The sequence below is a fragment of the Taeniopygia guttata genome, chromosome 18, assembly GCF_048771995.1.
Source record: "Taeniopygia guttata chromosome 18, bTaeGut7.mat, whole genome shotgun sequence".
NCBI classification, from domain to species: domain Eukaryota; kingdom Metazoa; phylum Chordata; class Aves; order Passeriformes; family Estrildidae; genus Taeniopygia; species Taeniopygia guttata.
This window is the reverse complement of record NC_133043.1, coordinates 6,702,626-6,729,182: the sequence shown is the minus strand read 5'-3', so window position 1 is coordinate 6,729,182 and position 26,557 is coordinate 6,702,626. Positions and strand designations below refer to the sequence as shown.

Below are 26,557 nucleotides of genomic sequence, written 5' to 3'. Positions count from 1 at the left end.
GCAACATCAAAACTGACTTAGGAAATTTACTTTTGCTGCTGTCACACTGACACTGCTGACACTACCTTGTCCCTTGCTATGTAAGAATAACTTTTGTGAAGCTGAAATTCTCTTTGTTGTTGTTGTTAGCTTAGTCTTCAGCTGAATTTCCTGATCCAACAAACCCTAAATCAGCAGTGCTAGCACAAAGGAGGACGTAAGAAAACAGGGCACCAAGCAGAGAGAACAAAACCCTTCTTATCAGCACCAGTAGAGATGATCCAGAAATAATATTTAACCTGATGAAACTGCTAGAAATCTACATTTATACTACATCTACATTAATTGAAGAGCTCTCCCACTCATCCTGCCTGTGGCTGCATACCCCAGTCACAGCACTGGCACATGCCTGACCCCAGGATGGATCAGAGCACTACATCAGTAAAAAGCCATTATTTTCCTTGGTTTTAGTGTTAGTTTTCTACAGCCTTCATTCTCTGAATCAGTTCACTGTGGGGTCAGAGTAGCAATACCACTGACACACTGGAGAGGGAAGGAAAAGCTTTGGAGAGGAAAACAAACCCTCCCTTTTTGGTCACTGCCCACAGTTCATGAGTCCAGCTGTAACATAAAACTGCATCCTCTGAATACCCACTCTGATGGGAGGAGAACTGGCCAGGAAAAACACTAACAACTGTTCTGAAACACTGAGGCATCTGCCAAACTTCTGAAAACCACCTTCCAGAGCTTTTGAAATTTTATCTTCAAGAGGAAAAAAAAAATAACCTCAGCCTTCTGCACTTTGGAAATTCTATATTTCACCTTGGTTTAGTCTGATGGGAAAATTTCCTCTGTATTTCTTTTTTGTCTATTCTTGTCATAAACTCTTGCCAAGGTGTTAAAAAATGGTCAAATTGCCTTATTCTGTGATAAAACCTGCAGCTTCTCACTTTGTGAGACTGACACTCCAGATTTTATCCATAAATCTTTTAGATTGCATGGACTGGAACAAACAAAAAGGACATGCTAGTCTTAACTTGACAATCAATCAAAAGCAGAATTTAAACTATGGTGCCATGAACTGTGTTTGGTTTTCTTGGAAATATCCTCCAACTGTGCTTAACAAATGTCTTGTGTCACCTTGGAACACCAGTGGGTTTCCAGACCCCCCTGAGGAATTAATTCAGTATTCTGAGAGCAGGTTGGACCTGTGTGTGAACCTTTCACACACAGCTGGATTGAAAGATTAATGCTGATTAATAATACTTGTTATTTCATTGCAGTACACTGTATGCTGTAAAAAATATATGACTATTTCATGTTAAAAACCAGAAGATGAAGGTATAAATCTATTCAGGTTCTGAACTCCTGAAGAGCAGTGTTGTCATAACCTAGCTGGACTTCATCTCCAGATGATGGGCACAAATTCCTATTTCAGCATCTTATTTACTTAATGATTTAGAACTTCTATAACTAGCTGGGTTTATTCCAAGGATCAAATAGCAAGTAATTGAAACTGGTTTGTTCTTGTTCACTGTTTGGCTATTGAATTACATCCAACTGTTACACAGATTCTCTGAAAATAAATCTAAAGAATACAAAGAGCTGATAAAGTGACTTTCATTGTTGTGTTTCAAAGCTGTCAGCAGCACATGGAACTCTGGTTCCCACTGATGCTCAGTGCAGGTCATGCCAGCATTCAGTGCAAAATTTCAGTTCCAGTTCAGGGAAAGGGATTTGTGTGTTTACAGTAACTTCTCAAGGAAAATTCTACTTCCTGAAGCAGCAAATTGAAGTCTAACAGCAGTGTGATAAAATCAGATATGCAGATGGTGAAACAACTTTATCACATCAGATATCATCAAAACCAGGCAGTTCACAAAAGCAGCAGATTTAATCACAGGCCCAGACTGCTTTCCAAAGCAAGGAGCTAATTCCCCAAAACACACCACATACTTAATTCTATGCTACAGCATCTTTCAAAATTATATCCATACAAATCAAGGATTAGACACAATCTTCTCTGTTGAGACCAATGAAGCTTTCTAATATCCAGGGGCACGCATTGACACGTTAGAAGGTGAGAAAGAAAAGAAAACAAATCCCATGGGGAGGGCCACGGTGATTCTGTAAGCAGACCACAGACTGAGGTATCCCTCCTGCCCTTGGCTGAAGCAAGGATGTGTTGAGATACCTGTGCACTAATTCAGCAATGGATGTACCAGGACCTTGTTACTGAGGTGTACCAGCTTCACATCCAGAATCAGGTCTGTGTGTGTTAGTGTGAGAGAAGAGCTGCAGAAGGTAGGGAAGAGAAAAAAATACTCTTCCTACTCCAGAAAGTATGGACAAAGAAGATTTTTCAAAAGAAAATAACTGCAATGGGCTCTATGGAGCTTTTAGGAACCCAAGCAGCCAGTGTGGAATGGATTCCCTGCAGTTGGTTTCTGTTGTACTGAACTGCTGTGCCCTTTCCTGGGCCTGTACAAATAACTGCCTGTGTCACCTCATCACTGCAAGCTTCCAGAGCAGCTGAAAATCCCTCTCTAAAAAAGCTGGAATCCAGCACAGCAAAAAGCAGATTATTGAAATAAACCCTACCTTGCCTCTCTGTGCAGAAAAGCTGGTGTATACACAGTAATTCTGGTGCAGGCCTGACTGAAAATCAGTGTAATATTTAGCTTTCACAATCCCAAACTCTACTAAGTTACAAAACTAATCAAAAAGAGTAAGAGAGTCCTGAGAGCTGCTAATGCCAGTGAAAGCAGAGAGCATTCAGCACCTCCAGGAAGATATTCCTGCTCCTGGAAAATTTATGACCTAAGGCTCCCCATGATTTACTCTGGATTTGAAGCTTGAATGAAAGCTGGAATGTCTCAGAGGTTGAAGGAAACACAGACCAGAGAGGAGCTGTGAGATGATGCTTTCTCTGAAGGCAAAGGGCACAGCAATGGGAGGAAAGCTGGGGAGAAAAGCTGAATTTGGCTGAACTGCTGTAAAAACCACACTGGTTCCTCACAGTTTATTGCATTTCCAGTAGTTTTCACCATGCCATTCGCTTTCAGAAAAGTACAACAGTCCTCTTTACAACCATTATATCCAAAGAGCAAATTTTTACAAATAGCATTCCCTACGTGAAGTTTAATGTTCACACCAAGTCTCTGCAGTGAAACCATGGAATGAAAACCAGGGTGTGTATCATCAGGGCATCACCTCCTCCTGACATCTCTGCCTGCAGCAGAGCCCCACAAAGGATGAAATGCTGGGTAAAAACTCAATATAACAGACTGCTCTTTACCTATGTTATCAGATTTCCTTAAAATTTGCTGCTGAAAGCAAAACTGTTTACAAACTTGCTGCAAGCAAATATATTAACTTTGGATTTCTTGTCCAATTCCTATGGATTGAATTGGCTGTGGCTTTGCTTTTTGTGAGCCAGCTCCTGCCAGCCCCATTGTGTGGGATAATTGAGGGTCGACCACAGCGCTGAATATCTCTGTTTTGTAGCTGAATGCCCAAGAGCAAGCACCATTCTTCTGGAGCTTTTTAGAGCTTTTCCCTGCTAATGACGATGAATTAACCTACTGCTGAAGCCAAAACAATAGCTGCAAGCAAAGGAAACAGCCTGTATGATTTTAGCATGTCTTACAGCTTTTTTGGGGGGTCTGTAGGGTACTAAGAGTGGTCTTTATAAAAAGGTTCTCTAATTCTTGGAGATTTTCCAGTATTTAAAGAGTCAAGTATTTACAATGGAAGAATGACTCCATGCAGTAAAATAAAGCATTCTGCACCAAGAGGTTGTCTTCTTGGCTTGCTGTTTGTGCTGAGGTTTTGCTACAAAAGAAAGAAAAATCTTCTTAAAGTCATATTGGCAGGTTCTAAAGTGTGATTAAAACAAACAAGGAATCTGCGAAGAAATAACACTGATCAATGCTGATGTAAAATAAATTTTAAAAAATTACCTTTCCATTTGACTTGTGGATTCAAATTCCATTTTGAATTTTCACAAGATGAAAACTGAATTTGTCTTTCATATTTGTGACTGATTAGATAGCATTTAACAGATGAAAACAGAGACAACAGAAGTATCTCACCGCATGGTCTGCAGCTAAAAAATAAAACTGTTCTGTTGTTAAAGTGCATGATGCTTGTCCATAATTAACAAACTTCCCTAAAAAGTGCTCACAAAGAAGAAAACAAATTCCCATAAAACTCAACACATGAAACTTTTCTACATACCAGCTCCCAGAATTAATGTTCAGCTGAAATGTGAGTAAACCTCCTGGCAAAGCACAGCTTCAGCAAATTTTAAAATGCAGGTATTCGGAGAGAGAAACATGAAAAAACTTCGGAGTGTTCAGGATTATCTGAGAGTGTAACAAATCCTTCATACTAATGCTCACTGATTCTCTTTTTCCAATAAAAGCTCGTGCTATAAAAGTTTTATGCAACCTGGAAGTGGGGGACACATGATCTTCAGTTAAATGAAAGAAATACAAGCACCTTAAAAACAATCATCAAACTGTAGGGAAGGAGATCACTTTTGAATTTGAGAAGTTCAGCTGTGTGCTAATGTACATGCAAAAGACCCACAGGAGGAATATTAAATATTCATGCAAACTTGCTGTATTTATTCCAATATAAATTATATTTATTTTGTGGTTTTCTTTCTCCCCTATAGACTTTTACCCTTCGAGAAGGCAAAAGAGAACACTTAGATCAGATCTTAAACTCCAGATTCTGATTATCTGATTAACAGCTGCGATAGTAGAATGTTTTCTTCAGGAAATCAAAGCAAACTTTACCCTAAATCTCTCCCTCATGTCTTCCATCATATTGCAAGTCTTTGGGGAGTATCAAAGCACCAAATGCATTCCAGTGCCTTGAGAGTGTTTGATTTGAGTTCTGCAACCTTTCAGAACTGTGAATGGGAGAATAAGAAAAAGACAGAAAATAAAAAAAGTATTTTAGAAAAATAAATGTCACTGCTGGTGCAGAAACTGTAACAGCAGATTTTACAGGGAAAATTTAAGATCTCAGGGTCTTGGCCTTCTGCACACTGTCTCTAATCTTCTATCTCACAATAAAATAGATACATACTGAGAATAAAAAAACCCATCACCTCACTAACAGCTTTTACACACACTTCGATTTTTGATAATGAAAGAGACCCAATCCGTTCATCCAGAACCCAGTGGCCTCTTACAGGAGCTTGTTTTTCAGCAGTGCAGGAGACACAGCTGGAAAGACCTCAACCAACCCTGAGCATTTGCAGAGATAGAAATGAAGTGCCCATCAATCTGTAAAAGTCTGAGACAAACCAGAGCTGGGAGCACTACAAAGCTTTCCCTCCTCTCTGCAGTCTCCTCTTGCAGCCTCCCTCATCGTTTGTTGATGGCTTTAGATGTGGGATTTGATTTTGTAGGTTCTTCCCTTGCTCCCCAGCCAGAAACACGACCAACATTTCATTAATTTGTGCCTGAGTGTAACCTCCAAACTCTCACAGCCTGAATTCACACTGTACCTCCAGGTGTGCACCACTGCTGACACTCCTTCCTAAAATTCTGCCTGAACTTGGCATTTCCAGTCCCTGCTTTGGAGCAGCTACTGCTCAGACAGTCATTCAATCCAGCCAGCATGTTAAAATATTTTTAAAGAATTCAGGGGTAAGAAAGAAGGTAATTAACAGCTTCAGATCCTCCAAGTGAGGCTGGTGTGAGTTATCAAGTCACACTGATAACTGTGGATTTTATATTCTTTTTAATATCTTCTTGTCCTGTTCTGCAGAAATAGTCACACCAAAAAGACAGTAGATATTCGCTATATGGCCCTCAGCATCTACCATCAATAAATAGTAACAGCATCTGCATTAAAGGGTCTTTCTATAATATTAGAGCAAACTATTAATAGCTATCTAAAGGAAACCAACTGAATCAGAAAAGAAAATGTTGATTTTTCATTTGCCAAGAAGCTGAAAATCAGTGAAGGAAGCAGATGCTACAGTTGTACTTAATGCAATTTAAAATTTAAAAACAGAACAGCAGTTTTGGCTATACTGAAACATGGCTGTAGCACCAGCTGGGAAGGATCTGCTAAGCAGCTCTTGTGATTTATACCTTTGAGAGCTCCATGGGTCACTCAACATAAACACCCATGTTTGTCTCACACATCCTGCTAAAAATGATTAAGATTCAAATGAGGTTTCAGGTCTGTGAACTACAAATTCTGAGAAAAGGTAGTGTAACACAAAAAAAGCACAATTACAATGTATCTTAGAAATACTGCAGTTTAAAAAAATTAATAATAATTATTTCCTTGTCATTCCTTCACAGAATTTAGATAAAAGTTTAGATAATTTCCCCCAAATTCCCCAAAATTAGAAACAAGAACTTTGTGTGTGCTACTTATTTATCACAGTGACAAAAAACTACAGCTTTGAAACTCAAGTACAATGTCAGCATAAAAAAAGATCAAAAGGAATGAAATCAGATTTCCCCATAGGCTTTATCCAACTTAGCTTTGTATGAAGTAAAAATCAGTGTATCAACAATGAATTCCTATTTCTTATATAATATATACCATAACCTCTTTTTGGTTATGGAAATGGGGATCTCTACCCTTTTCCAAACTGCACTTAACAAGCTGATCCCACATAAAAACCAACCAGAACCAGAGGGATCTGTGTACAGCAGTAATGAAGTCCAAGTTCTAAAATCAGCAAAATCTCAGAAATAATCTTTTAATCTGATTCAGGAAACCATTCCATCAGCAGCGTGTATGGCAGGAGGCAAGCTGCAAATGTTGAAATATTTAGCCAGGTTGAGACATTTATGAACAGCAATTTTGTACACATCTATGTGTTATTCTGCCCCAGAAAAATTGTTTTGAGATTGGAAGGAGAAAAAAGCAGCTTTTTCAAAGGAAAAATGGATGAAAAATGATGAGCCTCTTGAAAACCAGACTAATTCATCTATAAAATACAGATATTTATGTTGTGATAGTTACTCACATCATATCCACTAGCATCAAGTCACGTCTTCTAATTTGAATTCAGAAGAAGAGCAGCAAACTGTGATCTCCCAAAACTGGCTGCAGCAGTTTAGCCACAAAGCCAATTTCATGATAATAAACATCATCTTCTCCTTAAAAAAAAAAAACAAACAAAAAACAAAACCAAAACCAAATAAACAACCAAAACCCCCAAAAATCCAACAACAAAAAACACCCCAAACAAACCTCACAAAAACACCCCCAAATAAACAAAAGAACAACACAAAAACCAAAAACAAAAACCAGAAAAATATCCTACCAAACTTAAAACAACTTCCAATACTGCCAAAAGATGATAAAACTAAAGAGGTTTAATACCTCCAGGACTTGTAAATTCAACTAACACTGTGGAAATGACATTTGAAGGCCTGTCTGTGTCAGTGTAGGGATGGTACTGAGGAATCAGCCACAGAGGAGGAATTCCTGCAGCAGCTCTCTGCTCTCAAACCTCCAAACTCAGCAACACCATTCCTAAATAAAAAAATACAAAATACTGCCTGGCAAGTCCTGTTTGCTAACGCAAATGAACAGGACACATCACCACTTGAAAGCTCATGGAACACGAAAAGTTGTTGTGCTCAGCCAAAATTCCAATTTGTTTTCCTACTCCAGTGAAACATGAGAAAAGTTAATTTTAGGAGGATGTAGAGAATCTGGTGCTCTGGTTTTTGCTGCTGTTTGTACTGTACAGCTGCCATGGGGGTGAGAAATAAAAATCCCCCCAGGCTGAGAAGAACCTCCCTCGGATATCAGATATCCCAGCAGCAGAGGAACAGAGGGAAGAACTTCCATGGTCCATCCACACACTTTGGGTGCTTCCCTGCACCAGGAGTGCCTAGATTTCAGCACTGCAGCAAGTGTGACACTTCAAGCACTTTAATGTGAATTGGGCTGTTTACAATAACCTCTTCCCTTCACTTCCAAGGGGAACTTCTCACATGTTTCATACTGTACCACGATGCTGTGTTTATACCAGCTGCCACTTAGGAAAGACATAAACCAGCTTTATATACAGAATCTGCAAAATGTAAAGTGAATAAGTGTTACCAAGCAGCTGGACAGTGTTTTAATTCAATGGGAGATATTTCTGTTTCCACTTATAGCAGTGAAAATCTGGACTACCTTCGCTGACTTCAGTGGAATTGCTGCATCCAGTGCACAGCTGATGGGATTTTTCTGTTTCTGATCCATCCCAAACCTCTGTTGCACCTACAAGATCCCCTGCAGGCAGGCAGAGAGGCTCTGGGAGGGGAGGAGGGACATTAGCAAAGGTCTGGTGTCCCCCCAAGCCACATCAGGGAGTCAGGAACATTAATTCATCACTAAAATAAAACTCATTGTCATCATAACCAGAACAGAAACATTTCTGCTGCAAACCCCAAGTCATTTGGACATCAAGACCATACCTGAACGTTTTTAAGGAAGTATAAATATTTTAAAGCACAGCTGCAATTAAAAAAAAAAATTCTATTTTTATACACACTGAGCAAAATAGAATAAATACACTGCTTCAGCTGGAACAGACCTACAATGATCATCCACTGCCTTTTTTGCCAAGAAAACAAAAAATAATAAAAGAAAAAAAAAATGGAGAAGACTCGAAACTTCCTCTGCTGTCACAGCTGTTCTGGGCTTTGAATTCTGTTTAAATATTGTTCAGACTATCAGTCAAACATTGAGAAGAACACACAGCACTGGATGAGCAACAACCTGGACCCTCTCATTTCTTCTGCACCCTGAGACCTCTCACCCCTTCACACAAACTGAAGTAAATAAATGAAAGGAAACTTTTAAGATCAATGTTATGATCTAAGTATTTCTGGCAGAAGTACACTAATACAAGCTGTAATATTATGGAATTAGCTAACAAAATTTAACTAAAAATAAAAATATTTCTACCTTAAGGTGTTAGCTTATCTTTGGAGCTACACAGAGTATTATCAGGAGAGCTATTCAAACCAGCTATATTCAAACCAGCTCATTCAAGTTAAAACCAGCATGCTTTCCCCCCAAACCCATGCTTTTGCTAATCATGGCACTTTACAGAAATTGCAAATTACTCCAGCTTTGGTAGTAGTTTACAAAAAACTAATCTCAATGTTACTACATTAAACTGTGTATAAATCAGAAGTGCTATGAAAGCAGAATGGGTACATAGAGACAAGTTTCTTTTACACTGCAGTGTTTTAGCAGAGGGAACCAACTTTTAAATCTCAAATGGAGTTTTTCAGTGATGAACATTGATACAAAAATTTGCTTTTCAAGCATATTTCATTGCTTTCATTTTTGGTAAATATCTGAGTCAATGCTCTTTTTGACTGAATCAAACAATGCATATTTTTGACAAGTTTACTGTTTCACTCATTTTATCAGTCTTATCACCTGTTGTCACAATAGCCTTGTAATTGTATATTGTTCTAGACATAATTTCTTTTCTTTCTAAGACAGATTTACTATTGCTAAGACTAATAAGGTCAGTAATTGGTATTGTCCAATTCAACATCATTTCTCATTAGCCAGCTGCAAACTCAGGATACCCTCAGCATTGCAGCTGCTTCACAAATCCAACCACAATTCTAAACATCAACATTTCAATCAGCAAAAGAATTTAAAATCCAAATCCATTTCATATTAAAAAACACAATCCTGTCAGGAATGTCCTTCGTGTTCTAAATATTTTCATTTAGCCAGAATAAACCATTCCCTGGACAAAACCAGAAAGCAAGGCTTTCTAAAGCAGGAGAGAATTAAAACTTTTATGCTGTATTTTTGAAGCTATTCCTGAGCATGCAATTTCAAAACCAGTCTGAACCAATCCAGTTAATGCTTCCCAGCTCCTGGATGAGCCCTCAGACAGCAAAAGGACCCCACAGCTTCACAGTAATTGTGGAAATGCAGAAATGCATCCTCTGCTACTGTGTGGGGCTGTGCTGTAATTCATTTTCAACAGCTGGAGCCAAGCATTCCTTTGCCATTTTTGTTGCTTTTCATAAACAGAAGGAATTGCCCTGGAAGCCACTGGCCCGTGTCCCACAGCTCCAAGGCTGTGCAGCCCTCGTGCAAAACTGACCCTGGTGGCCACCAAGCCACCCTCACCTCCCTCCCCAGCAGGACAGGGAGAGAACAAGATGAAAAGCTCATGGGTCAAGATAAAGGCAGTTTAATAAAAACAAATAGCCGAGGCTGAGCATGGAAGCAAATGAAAAAATAGAAAAAAGATGATTTATTCTCCATTTCCCAGTAGCAGGGAATGTTTAGCTGCCTCAGTACATGGAGAGGCTGCTGTGGAGAACAAATGCCTTAATAACCATTGTCCCCCTTTCCTTCCTCTGGCTTTTATCACAGAATCACTGGGTTGGAAGAGACCTTCAAGAGTCCAACCCAACCCCAACACCTCAACTCAGCCCTGGCACCCAGTGCCACATCCAGTCTGGTTTAAACACACCAGGGATGGGGACTCCACCACCTCCCCGGGCAGCCATTCCAGAACTTTATCTCCTTTCTGTAAAAAACTTTTCCCTAATATCCAACCTGTATTTCCCTTGGTACAGCTTGAGGCTGTATCCTCTGGTTCTGTCAGTTCCTGGAGAAAGAGCCCAACCCCAGCTGAGCACAGCCACCTTTCAGGAGCTGTCACTGAAGGTGACACTGTAGGAACATCCCTGGGCTCAGCCAAGGTCGGGTGTCCTGGCCATGTCCCCTCCCAGCCCTGCAGAATTTGGGTCCCTGCTCAGCCCTGGCCAAACCCCTGCTGTGGTAGCCAAACCAGCCCAGGTATCAGAGCAGAACAGCATTCTGTGAGGAAAGGGAACTGCAGGCCAGCCAGACCCAGCACATCTTGATTTGTACTTGAAAAAAACTTCTTAACCAAAGGGCAACACTCTGAGGCCGCTCTGGTTCTGAGTGTTTGCAAATATTTGAATCTATTTTGTTAGCAGCTAATGGCAGTGAAGAAAAGCATGACTACACATTCTGTCCTTGGTTAAGAGGAGTAAATATCTTCTCCCTAAATTCAGCAAAAGACACAACATTGTGCTAAAAAACTGCATTAAAAAACTCCATTAAATAACTCACATTCTGATGACAGATCACAAGTTTCAGTACTGTAGGGAGAAAATTCTTAAAAGAAAGGCTTTTGAGACTCATGGATGATTTATGTCACCCTTGGGCATTTCTCTCCTGGTCTCAAAATTAAGAGAAATTGTTAACACAATCTTCTGATCAAAGAGCATCGCTGGGTAACAGAACATAAATTTTGCTTTTTGTGTTTGAAAAGGTAAAACATCAGTGTCTTCTGGGAAGAAAAGAAAAATAATCAGAAGTAGGATTACAAAAGAAAAAGTCAAAGATAAAAGAAGACTAAAATTTGGCTCTGTTGGATCTGTTCTCAGCCTCCTCTGCTATGAGATGCCCCATACCAACAATGCCCAGACACTGCTGAGGTGCAGGTGGCCAAAATCTCCTCTAGATACAATTGTAGTTGTTGACCTGTACCCATGAAAATCAAATCAAATTCCAGTTTCAGTATGGAACAGATAACTGAAGCAAAATGAGGAGAGCTAAGGAGGGAAATGGAGCAGAGGGAAGGTGATGGAAATTAAAGCACCCTCTGAAAGGCCTTTGGGCAGGACCCAAAAACTGTAGTAAGACTGAAAAATCTACAAGGCTGGGGAGAGCAAAAAAAGCAATTGCTTAGCTTGGCTTCCTTTTGTACTTTAAGTAGAAAACCCCCCAGATTTTGCATGGGGTAAAGGAACTAGAGGATGACAAAAAATACCTGTTGCTTTCATCAGCTTATCCCATCACAGCAATAGTTCAGAACCCCAAATTTTGCCCATCTACACAACCCAAAAGAGGTGATGTGTGTATGGTTAAAAGCTTTCAACATGTTCTAACACATAACTCCACACTTTAGTCTAATTCACATGAAGTCATTTTAAAGAAAACAAAAGTAACATGATACACCAATTTATTTTATAAATGTCTGCACTTACAGACTAAAACATATGGATTTGTTTTAAATTTAATCTACACTGTTTTACTGATGAATTTGCTAAATCCATCCTAAATTAGGCTACATCAAATAGAAACCTATTACTACATTTTCTCACTCTTTGCTCAGCTGTAGAGGCTGTTAGAATATATCAAAAATGTCCTTTAGAGATTTCATACAATACATGGAAGATGAAGAGAATAACTTCAACCATTAATCAAAAATTACTTCTCGCCATTAACATTTGCTTTTTTTCCCTCTGAAAGTTTACGTGCCACAGAAAGAAAGTACAGAGGAGTAAGGTTTCTATTTGTCTTTCCATAAACATGGAAATCTCAATGGAATCTGCTCCAAGGTTAAGTTCAGCCTGAATCCCCCACTCCCCTGGCCGGAGGAACTGGGATACTGGTTTGAAATAAGGGTCACAGTAGCAGCTTAGGAGAGGTCCCAGGGGATGCACTTGCACAGAATATAGATTTGGCATACACCAAAATAAATCCAACCAAACAGAAAGCTTGTTCACAGTTCCGCCTCATTTCATATTTGAATATGGACCACATGTTTGGGGATTAAGCTGGTGAACCCAATCTGTCTCTTCCAGGAAGCAGCAATGAAACAACTGGGTTATAGAGCTGTCAATTATTTCATCCAGACCAGCTGTGCACCAAGCTGAGCCCCAAAGATGGGCCTTGCTGCTGGAAGAACATCTTCTGTAACAAGAGCCTTAAACACAGAACACATTCAGTCTAACTGAACCACTTATCTTTCCACAGGAAGAAAAATCCTACACATTTATACTGCAGAGAGGACACCCACAACAATACCGCTTCAAATATCCCTTTTTCCATTTAATTCTTTATTTACTGGGAGTGTCCCTTTTATTACTTCATATAGGGAAGAATATAAGATGGGGAAATTGCACTTGTCCTTGCTACATTGACTTTATTTCTGCTCAAATGATGTTTCAGCAGACAGCAAGCAGACCTCTATGGAGAAAATCGCCTGCCAAATTATAGAGTTACAGGTTAAAAACCAGACACGAGCAGCACAGGATCCATAAATCTCAGGCAGCACTGCATTGAACTGAAGTTTATTTCTCCTTTTGATCTCACTCAGCAGATTAACCAGGCTTTCCCAGTGATCAGTACCTAATACTTTAAAAAAAGACACAGGGAAAAGCTGACAGTTTTATAATTCATTTCCAATACTGATGCCTTTTTTCCAAGTCTTTTCAAGAGCTGATACTTGCACATGACTGCAGAGGTACACAGAAAAGATGGATAGCAAATCCTGATGGGGAAAAAGGCCATCACTTCTTGTCTCACACTTCTAAGAAAGTAAATGCTTTGAGTTATGTTAATGACTTATGTTATTTGTGTTTAATCATTTATGTTTTGTAAAAAGCTTCCAGTAACAGCTGGAGTAGGAGCCACAATCTTGTTTATGAGGGACAAACTTGTTAAATGAACTATACAAAGAAGCCAATGAAGTCTCAGCTAGGAATCAGAGCAGAGTGGGGGAAATAATCACCTGTACAATTCAGACAGTTCCAACAGCCTGAAAGCAAAATACACTCACAAAGCTTCTGAAAAAGTCTCTTTTACACCATCAAGAGCTGATTTCTGGATGTGCATTCACTTCATTGTTTGAAGTTTCCATGTAAAACTTGCCCTGTGCCAGCACTATAGGAGCAGGGCTCAGTTTCTCCAATCTCCTTAAAACTTGGACAAGAAAACTGCAATTTCTTGTGGTGCAGAAACCATTCAGATCACTTGAATGACCACTGAAACAAACATGCATGAGGTCACATCACCTTGTGCTTAACTCATTGTGCACATGTACCCTAATTGTGATTATCTAACAGACATCCACAGCCAAATGGACTCATTTCAGAAATGTCAGGCTGCCCATGAGACCTCTGTGTTTATGGATAGGAAAATACCTGCAGCAATGAGACTTAATTATATTTCTGCTCCAAGCTGACACTGTAAAACTTTGAATCTAAAGCTCCAGTGGCCATGAGTGTTTTCACTTACAAGCAGAATTCCTACCAATCAGACAGGTGGGTATTTTATTTTTTTTATCATAATAAATTCTTCAGGAATATGATGATGACAGAAAAAATCAACAATAAAAGTGCACATCTCACGTTCCAAAATCCCACTTTTTTTTGCACCCTTTGCATCCATCATGTATTTCCTAACCTATGACAAAAGTTTGTGATACAAGAATAGGCCCTGAAGAGAGAATACTTTAAATAGAGTATCACTTCAAGAGATGAGGTAAATATTTTATTTCTCTTAGGAGCCACTGCCACGGGTGGTTCCAGTGCAATTCCAGCAGGTCAGAAGCCTGCCTGCTCTCAGTAATCAATACAGAGCACTCCCTGTGGCTTTGGCAGCTTCCCCGTGCCCAGCTGTGGCAAGCATGATCTGAAAACTCTGAACATAATTCAGTATTGAGACAGGAAAAGAGATTAGAAATGAAAATCTTGTTCAAAGTTGATACTTATGCCAGACCCACCAAGATGCTTAGAGAAAGCTTTATACAGAGAGTTAAAGCTGCTTTGTTAGGCAGCTTTAGAAATATTTTGAGCTGTGGGAATTCCTCCCCAGTTTGCCCTTCTTCCCTCCCTTTTTTAAGTAAGAACTTGTATTCAAGGCCAAGCTTCAGAAATCATACAGGGCCACTAGGTCATCTGCATTACAATGCCTGATTGAGCATGTATTTATATAATAAATTATGTTTCATTATAAGAAAACGATTTCCTGTCAAAATGGAAATGCTTGATTTTGACAGTTAATTTATAAGCCTGACCAAAAAAATTGACCACAGTAAAAAAATTAATTAATTTGATCTAATGCATACTCATGTGGAGGCAGAGAGATTCATAATTTCATTAGCTGGATCAGAAGCTTATTTTTGAATAGACAAAGAATGGTCCTACACAGCTACAAACAATAAATTGTAAACATCCTGGACTAGCAACCACATCTGTATTGGTCACAATTCTATTTTAGTAATAGTTTATTTTTTCCTTATGAAATCTACAATATTTGCCTTGACATTTATAAGCTGAAAGTGATCACAATTTTTCTCTTAGAAAACTTTTGCTTGGAAAAGAAATATTGTACATTACAAGTTATATTTTGTCTTGTTCCCTTCCAGAGTAATAGATGATTTCTAGGACCCTGCACTGCTCTTGCCAAAGCAAAAAATGCAATGTGTGAATAAAACAATAACATATCTGTGACTATAACTACATCAGTGCTGTCCAGTTTCATTTATGAAAATAATTATAATAGTTCATAACCATGGAAATTACAAAATGCCATTTTCAAAATGTGAATTATTTCTCAGCGAAAGAGTTTCCATAATTCTACAGTCTAATCATACTACAAAGTATCTAAATTTGAGATAATAAAATTAAGTTGGTTTTTTTTTTTTAGGAATATTTCCTGATTTCTACAGGTCTTAACTTTGGTCTTAGATGCAAACAATAATGCTTCAGAATACCAGCATTCAAAATAGCTTGAAAATATAAGCAACACTGATAGATTTCATTCAATGAAAATGACATTAACTGTCAACAAACCAAGTTGTATGAATGAATCAGAATTCCTCTTCTTTATTAACTCTCCTAATCACACAATTACTGCTTGTTAGGACAAGTTCTCCACACAGTCCTTCTGTCAACAACAAATAATCAGCTTCACCCACCTGAAAATTCAGATAAATTATTAAAACTAATAATGGGAAACCTGCATAAGTCCATTCTTTGTCTCCATTCAAAGCATTTTGAAGCAGATGAAAAGCCCCAAGTGGACTGGACAAGACTGAACTGTGTTCTCATCTGCTCACTCATCTCTGTAAGACACACACATGTTGGCCAGGCAGCCACACACACACGAGTCCCAGCTGAAAACATGAGCCATTTTCAGCTGACAACTCTTTAAACTTGTCACAGGAACATCAGTGTCCTCACATCCACTCCAGCAGCAGCAGGGGCAGCACTCCCAGCCACGAGGCTGTGCCTGGCTGGAGACACAGAAATCTCCAGCAGCAGCAGCACATCAGAGCCAGAGGTGGCTGCTCCATCTCTGGGTGTGTCCAAGGCCAGGCTGGATGGGTTCTGAGCAGTCTGGTCTAGTGAAAAGTGTCCCTGCCCATGGCAGGGGGTGGAATGGGATGAGCTTTAAGGTCCCTTACGACCAAAACCATCCCAGGATCCAATGATTCTTCAGAAGTTTTCTCTACCCTCGACCAGCCATGGCAGTCTCCCACATTTTCTCCCGTTTCCCACATTTTCTCACAGGTGATTGACCTGGGACTCGCATACAAGCTCCTCACCTGCCTAAATCCACCCCTAATTTTTGCTGCAGTTGTGATCCCTGCACACCGAGGCGTTCTGCTCATCAATCTCCCTGCCACAGGTTAGTAAATCAGATCAGGCTCCATCATGTTCCCCAATACAAAACAGAAGAAATCAGCTCAAATTAAAAATGTCATGCAAAGAAATGCAGTTCCAAGAGGCCAGCAGTGCTTTTTATAGAGGATTATGAAGCAAAGCACCACAAGCTGTGATGATATTAAAATAACAGCAGAAACTGTAGGGGAAGAGCTTTGCTGAACATCTAACATAAGGGCAAATTCCCAAGATTAAAGGATTTGAAACGAGCTGCCAAATAAGTCTTCTGTGGGTACTTACAAGATGAATTACTATTTTAAAATCCATACAGAACTTTCCTGTGCTGCCCAGTGAAAGCCAATATGGCCATTTGTCCCATCACTCACTCTTAACAGCCCAGTCAAACCATGTCCCACGAAAAACTACAATATTTAATAGACCCCAAATGCAGAGGTGGCTCCTTCCTGTGGGAATGAGACAGGAGAAGAACATTAAAATGTACAATTGCCAGATCCTCAAGGCCTGACTTTGGATTCTACATAGCTACAATCACAGAAACGACAGTTGGAAAATGTAAAACTGAGGAGAAAATAAATTTACTGGAACAACTCAAAGTTTCTGCAGCAGAATAAACACATCCAGTAATTCTGATGTTCTGCTGCCCGCACAAGATAATCAGAAGAAGAATTTAATTAGAGAGATGTTAGAAAGAAATTAAACAAGAGCCACATACCCACATAAGTGCTTTTGTCTTCTGCTCTACACACGCAGCATTTAAGGGGAAAAGGCATTCATTTGCATATTGCCAAAAATATGATAAGAGCTATTACCAGTAATCACTGAGGTGACACACACGGTGTCAATGTCTAAAGTTTCTATAATAGTAGTTCCTAACTGAAATTATTCTCTCCTGTCAGATTTAATACCCCCAAATAATCACCTACACTGCATAACTTCCTGCTATTTCTTTTTTACCTTTCATCCTATTCTATCCAAATGAGAACATTGTAAATACTTATTTCCCCAGTATTTACTGGGAAATTTTCCCAATTTCCGAGTAAATCTATTCCATAGCTTTGCTATACACCTGAAATGACACAGATATATGTGTATATATGTACACACAAACATCTGGAGAACACCCAGTGCCTGCAGGTGCAGAACTGCTTCATTACAAAATAAAAACATCACTGCTGCCTTGTTTAGACCAGCCAAGAGCAGAAATGAACACACACAAGTTTGCTTTATGATTATATGAAAATAAAAGGTACTTTGCAATGTTTCCTGTCTACTACTCCCAGTATCACAATTAACTAGAAATCTCCTATGCAATCACCTTTCTTATTTTCACAGTTTTTCTCAATGTATTTTGTAGGTAATGCAAAGTATCTGCAACACAGCCTTAAAGGTTGTAATGAAAAACAACCTGTGCCATGGTGTGCCCCTTTCTCTGCAGCACACCCAGAGGTAACAGCTCCTAAATGTTCAGATAACATCAGATATCACATGGATTCACCATGAATCCTCACAAGGTGCCTTCCACAGCAAGGACAGCTCTCAGTAGCTCTCTACAAACACAGTTCTACATAATAACATGAAAAAATACTGGGTATCAAAGCTGCACTTGGTTCATCTGTAAACAGCAAATGACTGACTGCCCACATGGTTGTTACTGCAGATTTCCAAGCACAGGGGGATACTGGTGCCCTAAGTCAAGTCAGGCTCATTCTGGAAATTATGTATTACCTCAGCCCAGATCAGACTGATCATATTTTTTACTTTTAATCCCACATATAAAATACTCCAAGTGAGTAAAGTGGAGGTTATAATTCTAACCCAATTTTGCTTTTGCTGCAGATGTCATCATAGTCTTCATTTCCCCTGAAATCAAGGAGACAGGACTACTCTGCTTTGAGAGAACTAGAAATGTGGGAATGCTGCAATCCTGAATCCTGGTGGGATGCCAGAAACAAATTCCTAATCTGCTTCATAATTCTTACCATGGCCAAAAGGTGGCCAACATTTACCACTACTAATCTCCTTCATATCTTGAGGTTCCTTCTTTTTTTTTGAGACACAAAATCATAAGGCTGACCACTTGCTTTACCAGAAAAAGAAACCCTAAAAAACCCTCACTTCCTTCTGGTGTTCAAATTCACCACATCTATAGTTTTGTTTTAAGTTTATGCAGCTGACCAAATTCGGGACAAGCATTACTACACAAAAAATGCTGACACATGGACTGAACCTTAGAGCAGCTGATCTTATGTGCATAATAATGAACTCCCTGATGGAGTTTTCAACTTGGAAGACCTGATGTGTCTTCTATTTTAGACTCTTTCAACAACTAAGGACCTCATTCATGAGGGAAATTTATCTTGGGAAATGCCCTGGAAGCAAAGACTGTGCTTTTCCTATGTACAGGGGCTTACTATTTTCTGAAGATTTATCACATACATTTCTCAGGACGAGATTACATTTCATTCTTTCCAAAACTGGTTGTACTATACATAGAATGAAGCACCTTTATTAAAAAACAGAGGATTTTTTTTTTTTGCAATCCTTCTCTTCTGAATAGTCTTACCTATTATATAAACCTTGTAATTAAGGGATTTAGGCACCATCATTTTATCCTTGTTTTTTATTGTCCTGTGTTTATTTATTTTTACAGCAGCAGCTGAAGGAAACATTTGGAAAGATCTCACAATGAAGAGTTCTTTTTGGCTTTTTGGCTTTTCACACTGTAAGTGTCCAGCCAGCTCCTGTATAATCACACAATAGCGAGTGAATTAGGAGTGTGGGTTTTAATTTATTGCAAGATTTCTTTGTTAGATGGTTTGTTGGGGTGGGTTTGCTTTTTTTTTTTTTTTTTTTTTTTTTGGCGACAAAGATCTACAATCCAAAAACCACATGCAAAGTGTAGATGGCACTGGATTCTGCTTTCAGTTCATTCTTTATTTTGGCCACGATGTGAAATATAAATCAAACTCCCAGTGGAATGTAGCTGAGATTTGCTAACACTTCTGTGGCACTGCCATGCAGGGATCTGCATGAAAAAGCCAAAGAACAAGGATATAGACACAGGATGAATATTTATATAATTATTAAACTTGTTGACAAATTGATCACATTACTTCCTCCTCTTTATGTCATATACAAAATCTTTTATGCCGTATACCAAAATATATTTAAATATGTATTTATTTATTTGTGCCATATACAAAAATTGAAGAAAAATAAACCCAAAAGCTAAGAACAGAGGAAAGAATTTGCAGGGCATCACAGGGGGAAAGAACAGAGGGGGAACACTACAGACTTCTCAGGGTACTGTGACAATGCTCTCAGCAAAATATCTGCTTCAATAAAACGCCTAGAAATGGCACATTTTAACCCAATCTTCAAAGAGCAGACACAATACACACAGAATAAGCTGGAGTTCATCCATAATTCCCCACCATGAAGACAGAGAAATACATAAATCTCATCTCATTATGGCTCAAAGATACCAGACACGGCAGAAAAGCCCAGTGCCAAAAAGAGAAACCCATCTCCCCTTGACTACCTCATCTTGCATCAGCCTCTCACTCAATTCTTTTGGAAATACACATTGTGGGCTTCTATAAACATCATTTTAATTTCCTTTTCAGGGAGTTTTCTATCATCAGTCCTTATTAGTGTGCCTAACTACGTCAACTCCAGAGAAAAATTCCAGCCATCTCTCCAAACACCCCTCAGCTTCTTTCTCAAAGGTCTGTGAGGAAACAGAAGCAAACACAATATAAAAGCACTGGAGCATATGTCTATACACTTTCCACCTTCAAAATAGAAAAAGCACTGACCCAGAAATACCCTGAACTCTGTAAGGTTCTCTAAAGACCCCAGCAATCAACAGAAACGATCTTGGCTCTCTACAAATAAAAATAATATTTTTATCTTTTTTTCTTCCTCAGACAAGTGCAATGGTAACCTCTCGCTGCACATGATGAGGTCTGTGGTGAGAAGGCTGCAAGGAAGATCAGAGAGCCCAGAGACTGTGAAAAAACAGACCCAGGCTTACACGAAACCAGGACTCCAAGCTGTAAGCAAAAAGGATTTGCTTTAGTATGTGCCTTGATGAAAAACCTTCTAAAACCTCTGCTGATGTGGTATCCAACTGAGCAAAGTGGAGCAGGACTTTTCCTCCAGAGCACAGGCTGGAGTGTTTTCACAGCAGGTGGAAAGGAACAACAGAGGGACATTCTGCCACAGAGGGAGGTGATGGGGCTACTTTGCTTTTCTAGTAAGAAAAAGTCATTTTTAATATTCCCTGCTCTGTGCTGGATTTGTTTGACTCCAAATTATGAAGCACACAGCTCTTTGCAGGACAGCCTCAAGGACTCTGTTTTTCTCCATCAACTTCGACAACACTGATCTGTTTTTTTGTAGGGTTTTCATCTCATTAAATAACTCAAAAAATGATACTTTATTTCATAACACAACACCAGGAAAATAAGCACTTCCAGCTGCTGTCATGTAATGACCACCTTAAAGTGTAGCACGGCTTCTCTTGAAATTCTCTCAAATAACTGTTTACAATTGTGGCATCTGAGTAGCATTATGCATTTCCTTTGATTCTGATGCACAAAAAGAACTGCTTGAGACCCAGTCCTGTAGTGGATCAAGGAAATGCAAACAAAGCAAGTCCATCTCTCTTTAAATGAGTCAGAGAATATCCTGAGTTGGAAAAGACACGCAAGAACCACCACGTCCAAATCCTTATTTTACAGTACAGTCTGTTCAAATTAAGAATAAATCAGCATCCACTAAGACAGCACTTCCTAAAATCTCTAGCATACAAAATACTTGTTAATATTGCTACAACTATCTTGCCAGCAAAAAAAAAAAAAGTCAAATAACCCCTGAATCTACTGGCTTCTAATAACCATCTTACATGTCCTGTGTAAATATACAACATTAATCACCTACATTTTTTCCTCATGTAGTCTAGTTATAATACATCTTTCATAGTTCAAATTCTCTAAAATATCTGGTCTTTTTGTAAGGCTATATTTTGAAACTTATTGAAACTTGTTTCTAGTTCAGTTTCTCTCTCAACAATGTAATTTCTATTCCATGGTCTTCCTAAGTCAGCACACCTTATCTCAGTGTTTGCACTCAGATGTACAAAACAGTGTGAACTTTCTGTTAAGTTTTAAGAATTCTTTACAAATCTGTTTCTCACATCAAGAGACTGGAAAAGATTTGGCAATTTCCATTTCCAAGGAAGACCAACCAGTATTGTAAATTTTGCCTTTTCCCCTCAGCCTCAGGCATATCAATCACCTTTTCTGAACTCCACTTGTTTCAGTCTCTTCCCTCCCATATCTTTCAGGACAGCTTTCATGACTCCAGTGAGCTTCCCAATCCTTTTTTTTCCCCCTATGGATTCTCTGAAAAACAACCAGCATGCACCACGTTTCTTATCCCATTCCTGGCCTCTGGCAGCCTCACTCTCTGTTGGACAGAGCAAACCATTCCATTAAATTTGGGATATGCTCCAAAGGTTCACAGCAAGCACCCAGGAATGTTCTGTGTGTGTGTGTGGAGAGCACTTGTGCATCAGGGCTCAGAAATTCCATGCTGAGTTCAGCAAAAAGACTGCTGGACCTTGCAACAGCATAAAGAAGCTGCCAGGATGAGAGAGGGGAAGCCATTCACGCTTGGAGAAGTATTTAGGTTTAAAACTATTCATTTCTGATGGAAAACAATCAAAGGGCATGGAAAAAGAGGCATCCTGTTGTCTAACTGTATTCCAAAATATTCCTTTATTGATGGAGCAGAGATTTCTGCCAGGGAGTGTGGCTGATGGAGAGTAGTGGATGAACGCAGGGGATACAAAAAATCATCTGCAAATCATGGACCAAATGGGCTGAGAATGGTAAAGAGGCAGCAGCAGAGGCCAGCAAAACACAAAAATGATGGGGCTGGAGAGCAGCAGGAGCAAAAGCCCCATGGCACTGGACAGGCACAAGCAGGGTATCCTGGAGCTGTTTATGCTGCTGGGTGTGAAGGTCAGCTACTTACAGGCGCTCAAAGTCAAGGGACATTAACAAAGCCAAAACAGGATCTGACTTCTAAACTGACACTTTGTTTTTACTGACTTCTAATGAGATATATTTTGCAGGGCTTTAAGAGGGACAGGCAGCCAGAAGAATTCTTTATTAATCTAAGGGCAACATTACCTTCTTTATTAATCCAAGGGTAGATAACTGCAATTAGCAGTGGAGAGAAAGGGTTAAACCAGTCAGTTTTGTGCTAAGACAAATAAACAAACAAATCTTTCTTCAATTCAGGCTTAAAGGTTCTCATTTCTTCCAGAGCAGAGCACTGATGATTCACAGCTGTTTGGCATCTGCTGCATTTTACCTAAAGAAATGTGTTCTCTTTGTCATCAGATATCTCCCAACACATGGATGGAGAACTCTCACCCCCTCCACTGCAGGCTGGATGTTATTAAATATTCCTTACACATTTCTGATGGTGGAAATCAAAAACTAGGCACCTACAGGCACAGAAATATGAAAGCAGGATGTGCTTATCCACACCCAAGAAATGACATCTTCGTTTAGTACAGGTATTCAATTTGTGAAAGAATCTAAAAGCATCACACTTCAATTTAAAGCGAGTGAAAATATTTAAAACCCCCAACCTGGCAGTTAGAAAGGGTAAAATGTGTCTGTTCCTCCTACTTATGATCAGGAAAGTCTCATGTTTACTGCATGATTCAGAAAATGTAACTTACTGAGCTGCAGCATTTTACCAGTTCAAGAAGAGCTAAACTTTTGGTCATTTTGTTCCAAAATGCAGAACTTTTTGACCACATGAAACTAATTTTATATATGCCACTGATTCAAAACAAATTTAAAAAATGAATGTGTTACTTTTGGCATCAAATTATTCTATAGAATCACAGGGATGAAATAACTCTGTTAAAACAGCTGTGCAAAGTACTCAAATTGATTTGCTTTCTCCCTTTCCAATAAACCTCCAGCCTGCTTGGAAAGTCCTGTTTTTCCAGACTTCAGTTTGGGAAGCTCATTTGGTAATCAGTCATTTTTCACAGGCACAAGTTCTCTTATTTTCTAGCAGCTGTGTACATACAAATTTCCATAAAAACCTCCACTTAAAAGATCAAATTTGAAGACTTGAAACCTGGTAAAGGAGGAAAGAATAACAGCACAGCACAAGTAGTAGTTGTCAAGATAAATTACAAATAGAAAATATTAAAGCAACATTTACCTATTTTCTCTTCAAAAACAAAAAAGCATTAAATTTTCATGCTAATACAAGCCATTTACCAGGAGTGTGTTTGAAATGAATCACTGCCAGCCCTGTAACACTGCCCAAAAACATTAAGAAGCAGCACTTTTCCCAAATGCAATATTTAAAAATTCATTAACAGCAACAAATGTAAAGTTGAGGTCAAAAGATGGCCACAGTTAAACCAGCTGGGGTGTAAATCACTATAAATGGCACAAGATTTGCATACACAGCCTATAGGGGACATATATGAAATCCAGAACCCTCATTATTAGTGAATTCCTGACAATGAGAAGCCCTGAAAAAACAGCAAATATTTAACAGCACTTAATGCCAGTACAAACACACATCTGCCCAACAGGGCATGGTAAGACAATGCCTTGGCAAAGCAGGTCAAATTCAGACGGGCAGAGTTAAAATAAATTTTAAAAGGTAATTCTGAAAACCATGCCTGAATAAGGCTCTGGTTTTTGTAAGAGGTAGAAAAGTTACTTCTCTTTGCCAGTTGCTCACACATGGTTATGGATAATAACAGATTTGAGTCCAAATAACATATTTTTGCTTTAAAAAAGGGTTTGACAGAAGTTTTAAAAGCCAAAACCTGTTATTTATATTATAATTAAAAACAGACAATAAAATTTTTGGTTTGCTTAATGTGGTGACATTCCTACATTCTACAATCACCAGAGTTGCCAGGAAAAAAAATTAACCAAATATATCAAATCCCAAATGAAAATTCAAACAACTTACAGAATATGTGAAGCAGTAGCTTCCCAGCTTGGTTTTAGAAATAAGTTTATTTCCCTGTAAAATTAATGAGTTGTGTTTATGGAGCTCTCTGGTAAGAGGTCAGAACTGAGCAAAGATTCCACTTCAAGCTATTAATCCAAAATTGTAGACAGCAACAATAAGTCCAGTGTCACAGGGGGGGACATTACATCAGGCTGCCTTTCTGCAAAACAACTCTTCAGCTTGGAATTCCATGTAATTTTGGAAATATTCTGATTCAGCCAGCAAATATTCAGCTATTGATACACATCAGAATGAAACAATGGACAGAGTTTTCAGGTAATTTGCAGGTAAATTCCTTGGCATGACCCATTCTGAGTATGTGCTGTGACACAGGTAGCTTTAGGTCTTTACAGCAACTGTTAATTACCAATCCTTAATTGTCCTGCCCTTAGAGGGCACAGTGCCCTGGCTGGGGCTGCTCCAAGAGTTCTCCTTCACCAGGACTTCTAGTCTCGGATGTATTGACATCTTTCAGACTAAAAATTTATATCTATGAGCATTGTTTATGCATTATTGCTACCAAATCAGCACAAGCCCTGCCACAGCAGGGGCAGTTTGCCATCAAGGCTGAAGCTGTGTTGTAATTTTCACTGAAGAGAAGGTTGAATTGAGTTCTATGTCTGGCTGCTTGCACCTGGTATCCTGCTATAAAAGGAGATTTTGGACTTCACCTCTCCTCAATACAGAACTTGAAACTAAAGTATCAGAGAACACATGCTTGCTACTGAGGCATGTAATTCCTTCCTTCCTCTTTATTCTAAAATTATTCACGTTACCTACATGGTGAAAACAAAAAAAAAAAAAAAAGAAGCCCAAGCAACCCAAGCTTTGAGTCAGATTCTTATCACAGGGACCCGGTTCTCAGGCAGCAGTGAAATGCATGCTATCCTGTCAGACAGAAAATAATTTCTTGTTCCTGAATAACAAAACATGTATTTACTACAGATACTGTTTCAGCCATGTAAGAAGTATTTTTATGCTTTGTTTTTGTCATTTTATCAATGCTCTATTTGTGTTCAATAGCATCCTGCATTGTGCAGAGCAGCAGGATGACAGACCCAATCACCAGAACTTGACATTAACGTGCTCACATTCCACAATCAGCTTGGCTAGAAAAGCCATGAAAGAGTGAATTTAATATATGGCAGAACACCAGAAATTTTTTGTTTGTTTGTTTGTTTCAAATTCTACAAATCATCTCTCAGATTCTGAATAGCAACCAGGTCTACAAAGTTTCCTCTTCTTCCACTAAGCAGGTTTTGTTCATTCTCCTCTGACCATGGCCTCCCAAAGGACCAGGGACGATTTCTCCATCACTGCCTGCACCTGCCAGACAAGAAGATCAGAAGTACTTCTTTGCAGACAAAAATGTTTCTAATTTTCCATCACTAATATATGATTATTTCTACAGCTCTAGCAGCAAAGAGGCAAGTGGGAATCCATTGAATATGGCATCAACACCGTCACTACTTCAACAAGCCCATTCAGTTAAGAGACAAAATGAGCTACAGTAAAAACTCCTTTAACTTCTGAGAAATTCCTTTTTACATGAGTATGCCAAGCAGTGCTGACAACAGCAGAGGTGCCCCAGGTCACCTGCAACCATCAGAATTTTACAGAAAATGGCTCTGAAGGCAAAAGGATAACACTTCATCATTTCTAATTTGCAGGAAATTGCTTCCATGTAAGTTACTGTGTAAAAATACATTCAGATTTGGGAGGGACTGTGATTTAAATATGGTTCAAGCTAAAAGGATTAAAATGTGACATGACACAGTGGTAATTACTGCAGTAAATGAAAGGGTCAGCTGTTCTGTGCTTTCTAAAAGGAGGAGGCAAACATCTAGCAGAGAAACAAAATCCATAAAAAGTTTTCAACCCGTAATTTTGAATCAATGGACATAGATCTCTCAGACCAGAACACTGAGCTCTCTAGCACCATTATTCTTTCAGCCCAGGGACAGAACCAAGGCCAACAAAAGTGACTTTGTACACTTGGACTGGGCTGCAGCCCCCAGGACCTGCTCGCGCTGACA

The 26,557-nt window shown here is 39.1% G+C and overlaps 1 protein-coding gene across 5 annotated transcripts in view; it reads right to left on the bottom strand.

The window, feature by feature from the left end:
• The window catches only part of B3GNTL1 (UDP-GlcNAc:betaGal beta-1,3-N-acetylglucosaminyltransferase like 1), a 94,521-nt gene that overhangs the window by 31,463 nt on the left and 36,501 nt on the right, over positions 1-26,557 (bottom strand). The gene's annotated exons all lie outside the window — the stretch shown is intronic.